Here is a 15,986-nt window from a genome sequence, read left to right as displayed (position 1 = left end):
AATTCTCCAAAATTCATTTTTATTTCTAGTCTGACGCGACACGGGCGCGTTTCGTAAAACTTATTACATTTTCAAAGACTTTAGTTCACAAATACACAACTGAATAGAACTTAGGTATCTCCGGTTTTATATCTACATTTGAGTGAGGTGGAAGGGGTGATGTGGCATTAACACAAGACAGAACAAAATGTGGTATTAATAGGGTATTAATTTCATCAACACAAGACAGAACAAGAGTATTAATAGGGTATTAATTTCATCAACACAAGACAGAACACGAAACAATGGATATTGAATAGAAGTGTTTGTAGAAAGCCTATTGGTCCATATTTCTTGATGCTTCTATATTGGAGCGGAGTCTTGAGGTGGGTAGAATATAGTTGTGCAATAAATGGCTGTTGATTGCTGGTGTTGACTTCTTGATGTGTAGTGCCTCGCAAACGTCAAGCCGCCTACTATCGATGTATCTATCGATGATTTCTGTGTTGTTTACTAGGATTTCTCTGGCGATGGTTTGGTTGTGGGAAGAGATTATATGTTCCTTAATGGAGCCCTGTTGCTTATGCATCGTTAAACGCCTAGAAAGAGATGTTGTTGTCTTGCCTATATACTGGATTTTTTGAAGCTTACAGTCCCCAAGTGGGCATTTGAAGGCATAGACGACGTTAGTCTCTTTTAAAGCGTTCTGTTTTGTGTCTGGAGAGTTTCTCATGAGTAGGCTGGCCGTTTTTCTGGTTTTATAGTAAATCGTCAGTTGTATCCTCTGATTTTTGTCTGTAGGGATAACGTTTCTATTAACAATATCTTTCAGGACCCTTTCCTCCGTTTTATGAGCTGTGGAAAAGAAGTTTCTGTAAAATAGTCTAATAGGGGGTATAGGTGTTGTGTTAGTTGTCTCTTCAGAGGTTGCATGACTTTTCACTTTCCTTCTTATGATGTCTTCGACAAAACCATTGGAGAAGCCGTTATTGACTAGGACCTGCCTTACCCTACAGAGTTCTTCGTCGACTTGCTTCCATTCTGAGCTGTGGCTGAGAGCACGGTCGACATATGCGTTAACAACACTCCTCTTGTACCTGTTTGGGCAGTCGCTGTTGGCATTTAGGCACATTCCTATGTTTGTTTCCTTAGTGTAGACTGCAGTGTGGAAACCTCCGCCCTTTTCTATGACTGTTACATCTAGAAAGGGCAGCTTCCCATCCTTTTCCATCTCGTAAGTGAAACGCAGCACGGAACTCTGCTCAAATGCCTCCTTCAGCTCCTGCAGATGTCTGACATCAGGTTCCTGTGTAAAAATGTCGTCAACATACCTGCAGTATATGGCCGGTTTCAAGTTCATGTCGACTAAGACTTTTTACTCGATGGTACCCATGTAGAAGTTTGCAAACAGGACACCTAGGGGAGAACCACGGCGACCCCATCTACTTGCTTATACATGTGCCCATAAAAATGAATTTTGGAGAATTGATTTTTGATTTACCTCCAACAGTGAAGCGTAATGTACGAAAGATTGAGAAAATTCGTGTTAGAATTATTAATCTTACTTTTTCGGTCATATTTAATAATATATATATATATATATATATATATATATATATATATATATATATATATATATATATATATATATATATATATATATATATATATATATATATATATATATATATATATAAATATATATATAAATATATATATATATATATATATATATATATATATATATATATATATATATATATATATATATATATGATACACATGAGAGGATGTGCAGTGACTTAATATCTAACATATTCAGAGATTTGAGTAGAGGTACTGAGTGATGTCTGGGGCCAGAGTTGGATATTGTCCTAATAGCAGCTTTATGTTGAGTAATTAGAGGACGTAAATGATTTTGGGTAGTAGAACCCCAAGCACAAATACCATAGTTGAGATAAGGATAGATGAGGGAGTAAAGTCCAAGTAATAGAGCGTCACCAGGGCAAGGCGAGGTACATAATATCTGATCTTAGAAAGAATGCCAAACAATTTTTGAAACTTTTTTTGATATATTTAGAATGTGTCCCTGGAAATTCAGCTTGTGGTCAATGAGAACGCCAAGGAATTTGGCATCTATTTTGCTATAAATTTGGGTATTACTTATCCTGAGATTTATTTGATTTGAGGAATTATTGCCAAACAAAATATAGAAAGTTTTGTCAATGTTGAGGGTGAGTTTGTTGGCAGTTAGCCAAAGATGTACTTTATTTAGCTCAGTATTCACTGTGACATTAAGAGCAAGGGGGTGAGGACTGTAATAAATGAAGGTTGTGTCATCAGCAAATAGAATTGGTTTGAGGTGTTGGGAGGCATTTGGAAGGTCATTATTGTAGATAAGAAATTGGAGAGGGCCAAGTATGCTGCCCTGTGGAACACCAATGTTGATGGGTAGGGTGAGAGAAATTGAATTATTCACAGAAACATACTGGAGCCTGTTAGTAAAGTAAGATTTGAGGTATTGCAGGGAGTGACCTCTGACTCCATAATAATGTAATTTAAGAAGAAGGTTTTGGTGCTTGACAGTTTCAAAAGCCTTATGCAGGTCCACAAATAACCTAACAGGGAACTCATTTTTATCAAGTAACACTCCTGCCCCCATCAAAGAGAAAAAAAATGTGGTTACTAGAATAGTAGTTATAGTTTTTGTAAGAGTATACAGAGAATAAAAAGGAAAATCTATGCAATAAAAGAAAATCAACCAAAAACAAAAATTTCTCTGCAAGAAAAAGCACAAAGGAATTCTCTGAAAGAAAAGGCACACAAAAATAAATTTTCTGGAGAAAAAGCACACACAAAAAAGGAATTCTCTGAAAGAAAACGCACATACAGAGAAAAAAAATTTGGGGAAGTAAATAAATTTGACACGGAATATTAATTGTCACAGGAGAGCCTAAAAAAAAATAACCACTGGCTTCCTGTGGCTCAGATGACTGATACTCAGGTAACCAGGACAGCGCATCGGCTATCACGTTGAGCCGGCCCGGTAGGTGGATAATGTAAATATTGAAGTCCTGCCAGTACAATGCCCACCTGAGGATGCGTTTATTTTTCGCCTTCATCTGGTGTATAAACACCAGTGGATTACGGTCCGTGTACACTTTTACTATATTACCTGTTAGATACTTCAAAATTTGTAAATGTTAATACTAGCACCAACGCTTCTTTTTCTACCACTGAATAATTGTATTGTGCCTTGTCAAATTTCGCAGAGTAATAGTATACTGGATGGTCCACTTTATCATCCCCAGTTTACAACAACACTGCACCAGCACCCGAATCAGATGCGTCAACATGAATCTTAAACAGTCGGTCGAACATTGGACTAGCGAGCACTGGGGTGGAAGCTAAGATCAATTTCAAATTTTTAAACGTCTCGGTACAGTCTGTTGATCCCTTAAATTTAATGGGCTTCCGCAACAAGTCCGTGAAAGACGTGGCGACACTGGAAAAGTTCTGACAAAAGTGTCGGTAGTATGCACACATACCGATAAACCTTTGAATGTCCTTTTTAGACTGGAGCACTGGATACTCCAGAACTCCAGAATGGCACTGATTTCATCTTGCTGAGGTAACACTTTTCCCTTGGCTCACTTCATAACCGAGGTACGTCACTGTGCCTTGGCCAAAATGACACTTTTTTGCGTTTAGAGTTAAATTTGCACTTTTCAGAACTGTGAACAACTGGAGTAACCTAGCTATGTGGTCAGCCCAATTACTATCAAAAAGCACAATGTCATCTAAATAATTTGGCTCATTAGCGAGCAGAGAGTTCATTAGCCTCTGGAACGTGGCATGGGCATTACACAAGCTGAACGGTAACACTTGATACTTGAAGGCACCATCGGGTGTTATGAACGTAGTTAGTTGCTTGACATGTTCCTTGAGCGGGATCTGATAATAACCCCTTGAGAGGTCGAATTTCGAGACGTCCGTGGCATTTCCGATTTCGTCGATGCAGTCTTCGAGAAGGGGCAGTGGATAGGCATCCACACTGGTCACCTTGTTGAGCTGCCGATAGTCGGTGCATAACCGCCAGGAGCCGTCTAGTTTGGGGACCAAACGGCAGGGCGAGCACCAGGAGTCCTAGCTCGAGCGGATGAGGCCGTGCTGGAGCAGGAAGTCGACATCTTTCCGTACGATGGCTTTCTTTTCTGGACTCATCCGATTGGGTTGAAGGCGAATGGGGGTGTAGTCCGTCAACTTGACATCATGGGAAATGGCATCAGTGTGGGTCGGGACCTCCCCGAACTGACTGGAGAATTCGTCAAGCAACGACTGCACCTCTACATGTTGGGCCATCTGCAAATGGGACAGTCCCTCCTCCACAGCATTCACAAAACTAGAATTATTGAGAATGAGATTAGCTGGGTCCTGAGAACAATCATCCCCTCCCTCACTGGAAAATGAAACATTGGTTAGTGCGACGGGCCTGGGGCCCAGGAACTTCTTCAGCCAGTTCAAGTGTACGAGCATCACCTGGTTACATTTGTCAGAGTGCCTCACTTTGTATGTGAGGTCCCCAGCCTTTTCTGTCACAATATAGGGGCCGTCGTACTTGTGAGTCATATTGTTCCCTAGTCGAGGCTTTAATACCAGGACAGGTTCACCAGGCTGAAATACCCGACACTTAGCCTTAGCATCATGTCGTTCTTTCATATTTTCTTGGGCCTTCCCTAGATACTTTAGGAAGCCGCCTTGCAGCCCCGAGTCTTTGGTAGTGTTGCACAAAGCAAACCAAACCTTCGGTCAACGTTATGTTCCCTAACAGATTCTCCTGTAACATTTGCTAGGGTCCACAAACTTTATGGCAAAAGACTAACTCAAAAGGAGAACAACCCAGTGAATTTTGTAACCCCTCTCGAGCAGCAAACAAAACATATGGCAGGTTCTCATCCCAGAAGTTGTGGGAGTTCTCGCACGATGTCTTCAACATCTGCTTGAGCATTTGATGGAGCCACTCAATTACCCACTGACTCTGTGGATGGTATGGGCTGGAAACCTTATGAGTTATTCCATGGTCCTTATTGAATTGTTAAAAAATATCAGACTTAAAATTAGTACCATTGTCAATTTCCATGACCTGAGGCAGTCCAAAAGTAGAAAAAATTACAACATATGAACACCAACAGTCTCTGCTTGGATGTTCCTTACAGCAAAAGCCTCAGGGTAATGGGTCATGATATACATTATCGTGATTAAGTAAATATTACCAGACTTAGTTCTAGGTAATGGACCAACACAGTTCATTACCACATGAGAAAATGGTTCCTCCGGCAATACAACAGGCCTTAGGTGCTGTCTAGTTAGGTTTCCCAACAAGATGAAAAGGAATACATGAGTTACAAAATTTTGCCACATCGCTTCTCAGCTTGGGCCAAAAGAAATATTTAAAAAATTTGTGATAAGTAATATTAATACCTTGGTGTCCCCCCATAGGATCATCATGAGCAGCTGCAAAAACTCTCTCCCTATAGTAGGTAGGCAACATAACCTGGTGGACTACCTCCCATTCATTTGACAAGGGAGAACTCTGTGGTCTCCATTTTCTCATCAAAATCTGATCATTGTAATAGTACCCGGTTGCTGCATCTACAATCTCCTGCTTACAGAGAACTACATCATGACATTCTGCAAGACTGGGGTCAGCTTTCTGTAAATCAGTCAAGAAGGCATCCAAGCCTTGGTCAGATGCCCTTGGCCAAGGTTCAACAGTGTTCTCCACCTCCTCCTCACTACTCTCGGTAGGAGGCGATGGTTGGCTCTCCACGATGTCCTCTGTCTCGTCATCGAGTCAGGCCATGAACGTGTCCGCAAGGTCCACTTGGCTTTCACCACTTGGAAAGTTCCTCGTGTACTCAGGATTTACCACCTTGGGAATCACAGGGCTGCCCTTACATTTAAGTCCCATAGACCTGGTCACTGCGCACGCAGGGTACACAACATTATCCCCTGCTGCGAATAGATCCAGGGAAACCTTAAGGGTAGGCAACATAATAGGCAGTCTGGAGTCCCCTACCTTATTCCCTGCTAAATCATTTCCCAATATTACATCAACATTAGGGAAAGGTAGGTAAGAAGTGACTCTGACTGTACAAACACCCTTGTGGAAATCAGATTCCTGGTTAACCTTACGGAGGGGGTACTGCTCGAGTATCACTAGTGACACCCTCGACCAGTACCACCTCTCCGGTGTCGAGAGTGTTGGCACCTTGCAACGCACTCTGCAAGATTAAAGTCTGGATGGCACCGGTGTCTCGGAAGATCACCACATCCTTCCAGGAAGAACCCTCAGACAAAAGTCTCTCTTTCGACAAGAATGGGGTAAGCAGGTCCAACCACTGTGGGTTGGAGGTCTTACTCTCTAAACCTTCAGAAGGCCTCAAGCCCTGTGTCACAACAAGAGCACTGAGTCTTTTTTCCGGGTACAGTTGCCAACAACGGCTGGTAATGTGGTTTGCACGTTTACAGTGACCTCAGACTCGTCGGGGAGAAGAGACATTACTAACAGGATTGCCCTTTGGTTCACTCTTAGGTGCCGTGGGGCTAGACAATTTAACAGGGTTAATTATGTCTGAAACAGAAGGTGCATTAGTTATAGGGTTAGAATGGGCTGGTCTGGACTGGCTTTGGGTATAAGTTTTGTTACTATGTGGGATATAATTATTTTTATTGGGCCTTTTGCCTGCCAACTGGTATTTCTCTGCCATCTTGGCCAAATCCATAATATTAGAATCTACCTCTATCCTTCCTCTAAGGTACCGTGCTACAGGCTCTGGCATATTTTCTATAAAGTTCTCCGCTAAAACTAAATTTTTATGTGCCTCGAATGCTTTGGCTTTGAGTGAATCCATTTTTCAAACAATCTTATTTGGTCATTAGCAAATTCAGTAAGAGGTTGATTGTGAGTAGGCCTAAGGTTGTGATAAGCTTGGCGGTGAGCTTCAGGTGTAATTTCATATGCCCTCATAATCCGTTCCCTGACTTTACTATAATCAAAACACTCGCAGTCAGGCATGTTTATAAAAATATCTAGGGCCTTACCCCTAAGTCTTCCCTGTAGGATTTTCAACCACTCTTCCTCTGGCCAGTTCAAGGACATGGTCAGTCTCTGAAAATGGTTGAAAAATCTTTCAGGGTCTGACTCTGACAATTCAGAGAAGTTATACTTTTTATCATAATGCCTGGGGTTCGAGTCCCCAGCAGGTGGTGGTACAGCGTTATCTGCTCTAATTCTTTCCGCCTCATTTTTGAGTCTTTGCTCTTCCACTTTAGCATTTTGCTCTAACAATTTTGCCTCTTGCTCTGCTACTCTAGCCTTTTGCTCTGCCAGTCTTAACTGGGCTAGTTGTAATTCTAACTCCATATTCCTACTAGCTACACGTTCAGCTGGACTGGGCTGGCATAAAATAGTATCACTTGCCAATAGGCCTAGGTCTATGCAATTCTGTAAAATTTCATTGGTTATGACACACTTTTTATTAGTTTCAATTAAGTCGAGGCCCAATTCCTTGCCTAACAGCACTAAATTAGCTTTGGTAAGCTTTTTGATTTCTACTACTGAATGTGCCTTTGCCAGTTCCTGCAACATAGCCTCTATCACTACTTATTTTAGCTCCTAGCCAAAGAAAAAATAAAAAAAAATAGATATTAGAAAAAAAATAAAATTTTCATGGCCCCTATCACAAGGCTACACTTACCTCAATCGTGAAGTGATCCAGCTGGGTGTACAGTCAGTGCAAGATGTTTCCTTAGTTGATCTGGACCCTCGGTTACCACAACCATTTTGCGGAATTCAAGAATTTTAGTTTTGGCACTCAAAAATCTAATTTCTGATTGGGGAGAAAAACACAAGCCAGAATAGGGGGACCTATTTTTAATTAATGTATAAAGATCAACTGCTGTACCACAATATAAATGATGTCGTATAACATGACTGAGTAGAATGCCAATACTTCAAAGATGCAACTAAACAAATAAGTCGTAGTACATTATTAACAGAGCCTAGTGCCAGTTAGCCAAAGCAATGTTGCAGTACTCACAATCAGCTTAATGCTATAATTAAAGACAACACCAGAGTTATAAATTGAGTGGCACAGCCAGTACAGTATGTATATAAAATATATTCTGTATACACAGAAGGCATAGAAAAGATAGATAAGAATTTCCAGGGGTAATGATATGCTAGTGTCTAGGTTACATGTAAAGTCTGCAACCCCCAACTTGCACTATGAGTGTGCACTTGACATATGGTAAGTAGCTGCGGGCAGCCCTAGACTTGGGGATCCTGCGCAGCACCCCCCAGATTTGTGCATAGTAGAAAAGTGTGTATAATAGAAAGCGTGAGGAGTCTAATGGGCATAGTTGTTCTGCAGTCAAGGGAAGAGGGCGGGTGTTTCGAGCGAAGTGGGCCGGAGCTGGAGCGTAACTGAGGGGGAGACTCCTCATGCGTTTGCTTAAATATGAGCCCCCCCCCCCCCCCACTGCGCACGCAGCTCTCAGGGAGTGCTGTGTAAATGTTTTTCTCCTTCTCAGAATTTCCCCGCTTATTTCAAATAAGCAGTGGCCATTTTTTACAATTAAAATGTTCCTCCTGGTCAGGCCAACCACTTGTTATAAATTTGTTTGCTTGTTATGGGGGGTAATGGAATATTAAAGAGAAGGCCAATAGCTAGAAACAAGATGTATCAAGAATAGTGGGGTAGATAGGCCCGGCCCCCCAAGGAACATAGGTTCCTGTTAATGCTTCAAGGTTTTAGAAACAGATCTGTTGTCAAGGATACAATCATCTACACCACTACAACAGGATTAATGGATTCCCCTCAAAATCTAACTTATTAAACCCTCAAACAACCACCCCATATACATTACTTTACTACATTCAATTAGTATTAAGGTTTAGGCTTTAATGTTTTTCCAGCCCGAAACGCTTTGTGTAATAGTGGCTTTAGGCATTGTATGTACTAGCTCTATCTATAAATCTATCAATTTTTGTAAAACCTCTTGTATGTATGTACTTTACCTGAATAAAAAATTATTTATTTATTTATTATTATTTATTATTACTATAATAACAATGACTACTTTACCACACTATCTTACGTTAACTACCTTGGTCCACATAGACAGGATACAGGGCTTACACTTGGGACAAGCTAGGGTAAAGTCTACTTGAAAAGAATTCGAAGGCTTGAAGCCGCCTGGGGTTGTTAAGCCCCATGTGGTACCCTACTCACAACACCAACACTTAGGGATGCCCAAAACACTGGCTTATACTACACAATATCTATACATATCCCACAAGCCTAGCTAGTAGCAAGGTTAAACAGGTTTATACTTAACACTTTAGTGCGCGTGGCACTCCCTGAAAAAAAAAGCGGGTTGTGCGCGCGGCGTTCTGGGCGCTCAAGCGTGAACACAAAAAAGTTTATCATCTTTTCACGCTCCTAACATCAATTCTCGAGCTACGTTTTTCATTTTGGTATCAATGCGTTGGCAATAAAATTCTCTACAGGATCATATGCATAAAATGTCACCCAAGCATTTGCTATCCCACCACGAAGTAAATAAACACGAAGATGACTAGCCGTGACACCCATACAGGAAGTAAATGTTCATACTCTTTCGTTTGTTGCCAGCCTCACAGTCATCCTACAGTGCTTATTTTGATATCACTGAACTCGCAATAAAATTACCCACCCAGACATATGCCTATCAATGTCTAATTATGTTCCGCACGAGTGTGGGAACTGGGCGAAGCGTTAGCCGTGATTTCAGCAGCGACGACACTGTTGTGATGCAGCGCTTCGAAAGTTTATACTTATTTCACTGTCATGACATTATTTCTCGAGCTACGTATTTCATTTTTATAGCAATATGTTCGCAATAGAAAGTTCTATAAGAACGTGGGTAGAATTGGCCAACAGAGCGTCAAATAAATTTGCGGCGAATAAAATCTTACGCGTGTTTGTACCCGTGAGCGTAAAAAGTTTTTACTTTGCTCATGTTTTTTCAAGTTTATACTTGATTCACTCCGTTTTTTGTTTGTATAGTGTTCGGAATAAAATTCTCTACACAGACATATGCATATAAATGTAGAATCATGATCGCGGCCAACACAAGAGTGTGTGGAGTGCGCGAATACCCTCGTTGTGACACCAATTCAATAGTCTCTCCTCTAAGTTACAATACATTGCCGTTTTCTCAAATAGGCACTGTGCCTTATAGAGAAAACAAAAATTTAATGGCAAACATATTCATACAAACCCCAAGTCGATCGAGTAGTAAATACCCAATATAAAACACGGTCCGTAAATTTACGTCGTGATCCGACAAGCGGTTAGGGAAACCGCCCGTAAGTCCAAGTCGAAAATCCAGGAAAGTGTTTAACTTAGCAGTTACAGTAGTTTAAGGTAAGGAAAAGGGAGAAGGAGGAGGAGAATGAAGACAGAGCCACACAGGGAAGATGATGCCACATCCACAGCCCGAACAGAGAAGAGAGCACCCCGGAGCGTCCAGTCTCCGAACTCCAAAGTTGTTGTTGTTATTGCCGGGAAGATAACCTAACTGATGGTGCAGATACAAACAGTAAAAGTCTTCACTGGCCTTCGTTACTCATTACATTAGTTCTAAGAATAGCTGATAACTAATTGACAATTTAATAATCAACAACAAGCTCAGAGTCTGAATGCTCTGTGAGAAACAAGATTCGTCTTACGTCTGGCAAGGAAGATAGGAACAAAAGCGCATCAGCACTCCTATCAATTAATGTAAAGAAATTATTTAGAGCTCAATTTGACCTCTGGTTTCCAACTAAGGAACCCAGGGTCGTAACAGGATATCAAAGAGATATTTATGTCTGGTGTGGTGATTATGTGTTCTATTACATCTGTCCAGGATGAGTTTCTGAACAGGGTTTGCACTTAAAAAAAGGGCTTTAAAAATGTAATTAGCACAAGAGAGTGTTTGGAGTGAATTTATGTTTATCATGTTTAGGGATTTAAACAGGAGAGCTGTGTGTTGTCAGAAAGCAGACTTTGTTATTATCCTGATAGCAGATTTCTGCTGGGTGTTGATGGGCTTGAGGTAGTTTGCAGAGGTTGAACCCCAAGCACAGATACCATAAGTAAGATAGGGATTGATAAGTGCATCATAGAGTGAGAGGAAAACAGAATAGGGCACGTAATATCTGATTTTAGAGAGTATACCAACAGTTTTAGAAACCTTTTAGTTATGTGTTGACTGTGGGTGCTGAGGTTAAGTCTCTTGTCTAAGTAAAGGCCAAGAAACTTTCCATCATATTTATTGCTAATGTTTACATTATCTATCTGAAGCTGAATTGCATTTGTTGATTTGCATCCAAAAAAGCTGAAGTAGGTCTTTTCTATGTTTAGTGTAAGTTTGTTGGATGACATCCATAAGTGGACTTTTTTTAGTTCATTGTTTACAACATTATTTAATATGAAATGATTGGGGTCAGAGTAGATGAGAGTAGTATCATCAGCAAACATAATTGGTTTAAGCATGTTAGAGACATTACGCAGATTATTGATGTATTTAAGAAATAGGAGAGGTCCTAAGATGCTACCCTTTGGCACCCCTACGGTTAGTGGTAGAGTAGGAGAGGTTACGTCATTGATGGCCTCATATTGGTGTCTGTCACTAAGATAGGATCGGGTATAGTTCAGGGCAAGGTCACTGATTCCATAATGTTGGAGTTTAAGAGGTAGTTATGGTTAACAGTATCAAACGCCTTTCTCAGGTCAATGAAGAGTCCAATCGGAAACTCACTTTTGTCAAGGGCTGAGTAGATTAAGTCAAGCAGACTAATAAACGCATCATTGGTACTCTTTTGGGAGCGGAAGCCAAAATGACATGTCTTAGTATATTGAATTTTACGAGAACGGAGTAGAGCTGTTTGTAAATAATTTTTTCAAATATTTTTTATAATAAAGGTAGATTTTATATGGGTCTGTAATTATTTATGTCTGCCGTGTTTCCTCCATTATGAACTGGCGTTACTTTTGTTTTTTTAAGGATGTCAGGGAAGGTATGACATTCTAGAGATTTATTGAACAGCAAGGCTATGGGACGTGCAAGGGCATGGGAAGCACTCTTGTCTACCATGGATTGTATTTTACTAATGTTCCCAGCTTTGGATTTTAGTGGGTGAATGATGGACACTACCTCTGTAGGGCTGATCGGTGCGAGGAGAAGAGAGTTTGGAAAGCTACCTGAAAGATATGTGGTAACATGTGTCTGGGTCTGTGGGATTTTTAGGGCAAGGTTAGCACCAATCGATGAAAAGAAGCTATTAATTATAATTATCACTTTACTTCCCGGCGGACACAAGATCGTGTCCGCCGGGGGTCACTTGAAAATGCCCATTAGACATATTTTTATGTCCGACGAACAAATATTTCTATAAAATTCAATTCTTATCTGATCGACTAGGTATAGTATGAACATGTTTGCCATAAAATTTACTTATTTCTAATAGCCACATAGCCTATTTTAGAGAACTTCATTGTCTTGTATCTTCGTGGTAAAACTATTGTAGATCACCGATGTGCAGTAACGGGTAACACTTCGCCCAATTCCCACACTCCTGCGGGTGGGCCGCGATCAAGATTCTACATGTATATGCATATGTCCGTGTAGGGAATTTTATTGCGGTCTCAAAGATACCAAATTTAACGCTGTAGGATAAGTGTGGAGTTGACCACCCTGAAAAGAATGGAAACATCTCGTCGCTGTTTGGAGCTCACAGATAGTGATTCACGTAGTTACTTTATTGGTAGTGGTTTAAATCACGATTTGGTGACATTTATACATATGTTCTTCTAGAACATTCTATTGCGAACACATTGTTATAAAAATGAACATTAAATGAATATGTACATTAAAAATTAAGGGCAGCACAGTGAAAAGAGTATACACTTTTCCGTGTTGCCGCTCGATCGCCCGAAACGGTGATTCCACTTGGAGCAAGTTTTGGTCCTGTTCGTGGAGAGCAGTAAAGTGTATCAAATTCAGTTGCTGTTTCAAGGTCTGTTGTAGGTGTATAACCATCCTTGGAGACTTTTATCTTGTTATGTGAATGTTGTTTAGCTCCTAGAATGTTAGAGATGGCTCTCCATGTGCTTGTCATGTTGCCTTTTGCTTCTTTGAATCTATTCTCATACTAGGAACGCTTTGCTCTTATTATACTGGGTAAGCACTGACGAGTACCTCTTAACTACTTCCTTTGCAATTAGGCCAATCCTAAGTTTTTTTTCATATTCATGTTTCCTGTCGATTGCATTGAGTATGCCATTAGTGAGCCAGGGATTATTTAACCTTTTGACAGTTACTTGCATGGTGAGGAGAGGACAGTAAGTATTGTAAAGGCTTAGGATTTTGGAAATGAAGAGGCTAGTTAAGGAATTTATGTCCTGGATATTACCAAATTCAGATTCCCAGTTTATATTGAGGAGAGCATTTGTGAGATTGCCTATTGGTGCTTCACTGTGTAACTTAAAGGTAATTTTCGTGTTAGCTGGTGGTGATATGGACATGTTTGCTACAAGGAAGGTAGGATAGTGGTCAGTTGTTCTGTCAGTGAATATACCAGATGTGAGGGGAGCTGTTATGTTGGTCCATAAGTGATCCAGGGTAGTAGCGGGTGTTTGAGTGAATCGGGTGGCCCTGGTGATTGCAGGGATGAGTATATAGGAGTTCATGCCATTAAGGAAAAAGTCGACTTGAGGACTATTTTGTTGCCCTAGGTCAATATTGAAGTCACCCCCCAGAACTATGTGACTTTTGTTGTGGTTGTTGTTTATGATAAGATTCCTCAAGTTATCTGTGAATGCAGCTATGTTAGTATTGGGAAATCTATAAATGGCTCCAATAGGCAAGGAGGATTTAAGGGATTTAATTGAAAATTGAGCAAAAGTAAATTCACAGTAGTCATCTCTATCAACATACTGGTCAACATACTTCAGCCACGTTATTGTGACTCATCGCCTGCATATGGATACCACACGTACGCGTCTTACTCTGTTTAATTTCTTCGATGCTCTACCTTCCTTCAAACGGCCTTTTCGTGCCTTTGAATCTTCCCTTTTTGCCGCCAAGCTTCGAAAGAACCAGCTCAGGTTTCTTAAAGACTGTCTTGCTGAGCAAGTTCTCCCTCTTTCTTTATCTTACTTTCTCCAGTTCAACACTTCGGGATCTCCTTTCCCTGAACATGCCCGCCTTCTTCTTCAAGAACTTATTCATGCCACTTCCTTGCAAGTTGACGAGGCTTTTCTTGCTGTTCGTCAACAGCAACGCTTTCTGTCCTCTTCTCTTCCCAGTGATCTATGCAATATCATATTTCCAATTGCATTTGACACTGCTCACGTCTCCTCTTCCCACCACTCCTCCACACTACACAACAAACTTCATCGCCTGATCTCCAACAGTCCTTGGGCCAAATACTCTCTCTCTGACTGTGTTACCAACCTTTCGTCCTACTCTCTTTCTAAGCACCAGCAAGAACTTCTTGGTCTTGGTCTGTCTTTTGCTACTTTCCCTGGCCCACGCTGTGGCATTGATCTCATTAGTTCCTTTGACAGGTTTGTCAATTCTAACTCTAGTACTCTTTCGGACCTGTCTGCCTTTAGAGGGGCCCTTATCCCCGTTCTTGAGAGCTTGTTTTCTAAAAATAACCACCTTCCTCGTCGCTTCCAGCTTGCCCTTGCCTCACTAAAATCTAACAACTCTATTCTTATCCTTCCTTCCGACAAAGGCAATTCGGTGGTTGTCCTTGACCGTGAGGACTACCTCCGAAAAGCAGATGTCTTGCTCTCTGACTCACGCACTTATGCTCCCCTGACTTCTAACCCTTTGGATCGCCTCAAAACTTCTTTTAACCGCAAACTAAGACAGCTCTCTAGTCTTTGCCCCCCTGACTTTGATCTCATTAAACGTTTCCGTGTCATCTGCCCTTCTCTTCCATATTTCTATGGTCTTCCTAAGACTCATAAACCTGGTGTTCCTCTTCGTCCTATCATTTCTTCACTGGGCTCTTTCAGCTATCCTCTTGCCTCCTGGCTCGCTAAAACCCTGACACCTTACCTTGGCACTTTTTCCCCTGCCCACCTTCGTCACTCTCAGGACTTCATAGAAAGACTGCGCCTGCAACCCTCTTGTAAGATGCTTAGTCTTGATGTCGACTCTCTGTTCACTAATGTTCCGCTCGATGACGTTCTCTCTTTCCTTAGACAGAAGGCGTCAGAGGGCCTCCTTCCTCTCCCTCTTTCCACTGACGTTTTCCTCGATCTCATTAGACTCTGTGTTGAATCTAACTCTTTCTCTTTCAACGGTAAATATTACACTCAAACTTTCGGTGTCGCTATGGGTTCCCCTCTCTCACCTGTTCTTGCTAATTTCTACATGGAATACTTCGAAACTGTTCTTCTTCCTTCTATTGATACTCGTCGCTCTCTCTGGCTTCGCTATGTTGATGACATTTTTGCTTTATGGCCTCATGACCTTAATCTTTTCCAGCCTTTCCTCGCCTCTCTTAACAATCTGGCTCCTTCTATCCATTTCAAAGTTGAGTGGGAATCTAATTCCCTCCTTCCTTTTCTTGATGTTCATGTTCACAGCTCTGTGTCTGGGTTCTCTTTCTCTGTCTACCGTAAACCCATGCATAGTGACATGTACATTCACTTCTTTTCCTACCATCCTCCTTCTGTTAAGAAAAGTGTCCTCGTCTCTCTCTTCCTCCGCGCTCTACGCATCAGCGACCCTCAGTTTCTTGATTCTGAAATTGCCTTTATCTACAAATCATTCTCTCGCCTTGGTTATCCTTTGTATTTCATCAACTGTGCCTATTCTCAAGCTAAACGAAATTTCTTTCATCCTAAACCTGCTTCCAACACTAGTAGCACTGTATTATGCCTTCCCTTCATATCGAA

Source organism: Procambarus clarkii, chromosome 85, assembly GCF_040958095.1.
Source record: "Procambarus clarkii isolate CNS0578487 chromosome 85, FALCON_Pclarkii_2.0, whole genome shotgun sequence".
In the NCBI taxonomy this organism is placed as follows: domain Eukaryota; kingdom Metazoa; phylum Arthropoda; class Malacostraca; order Decapoda; family Cambaridae; genus Procambarus; species Procambarus clarkii.
This window is presented reverse-complemented; position numbering follows the sequence as displayed.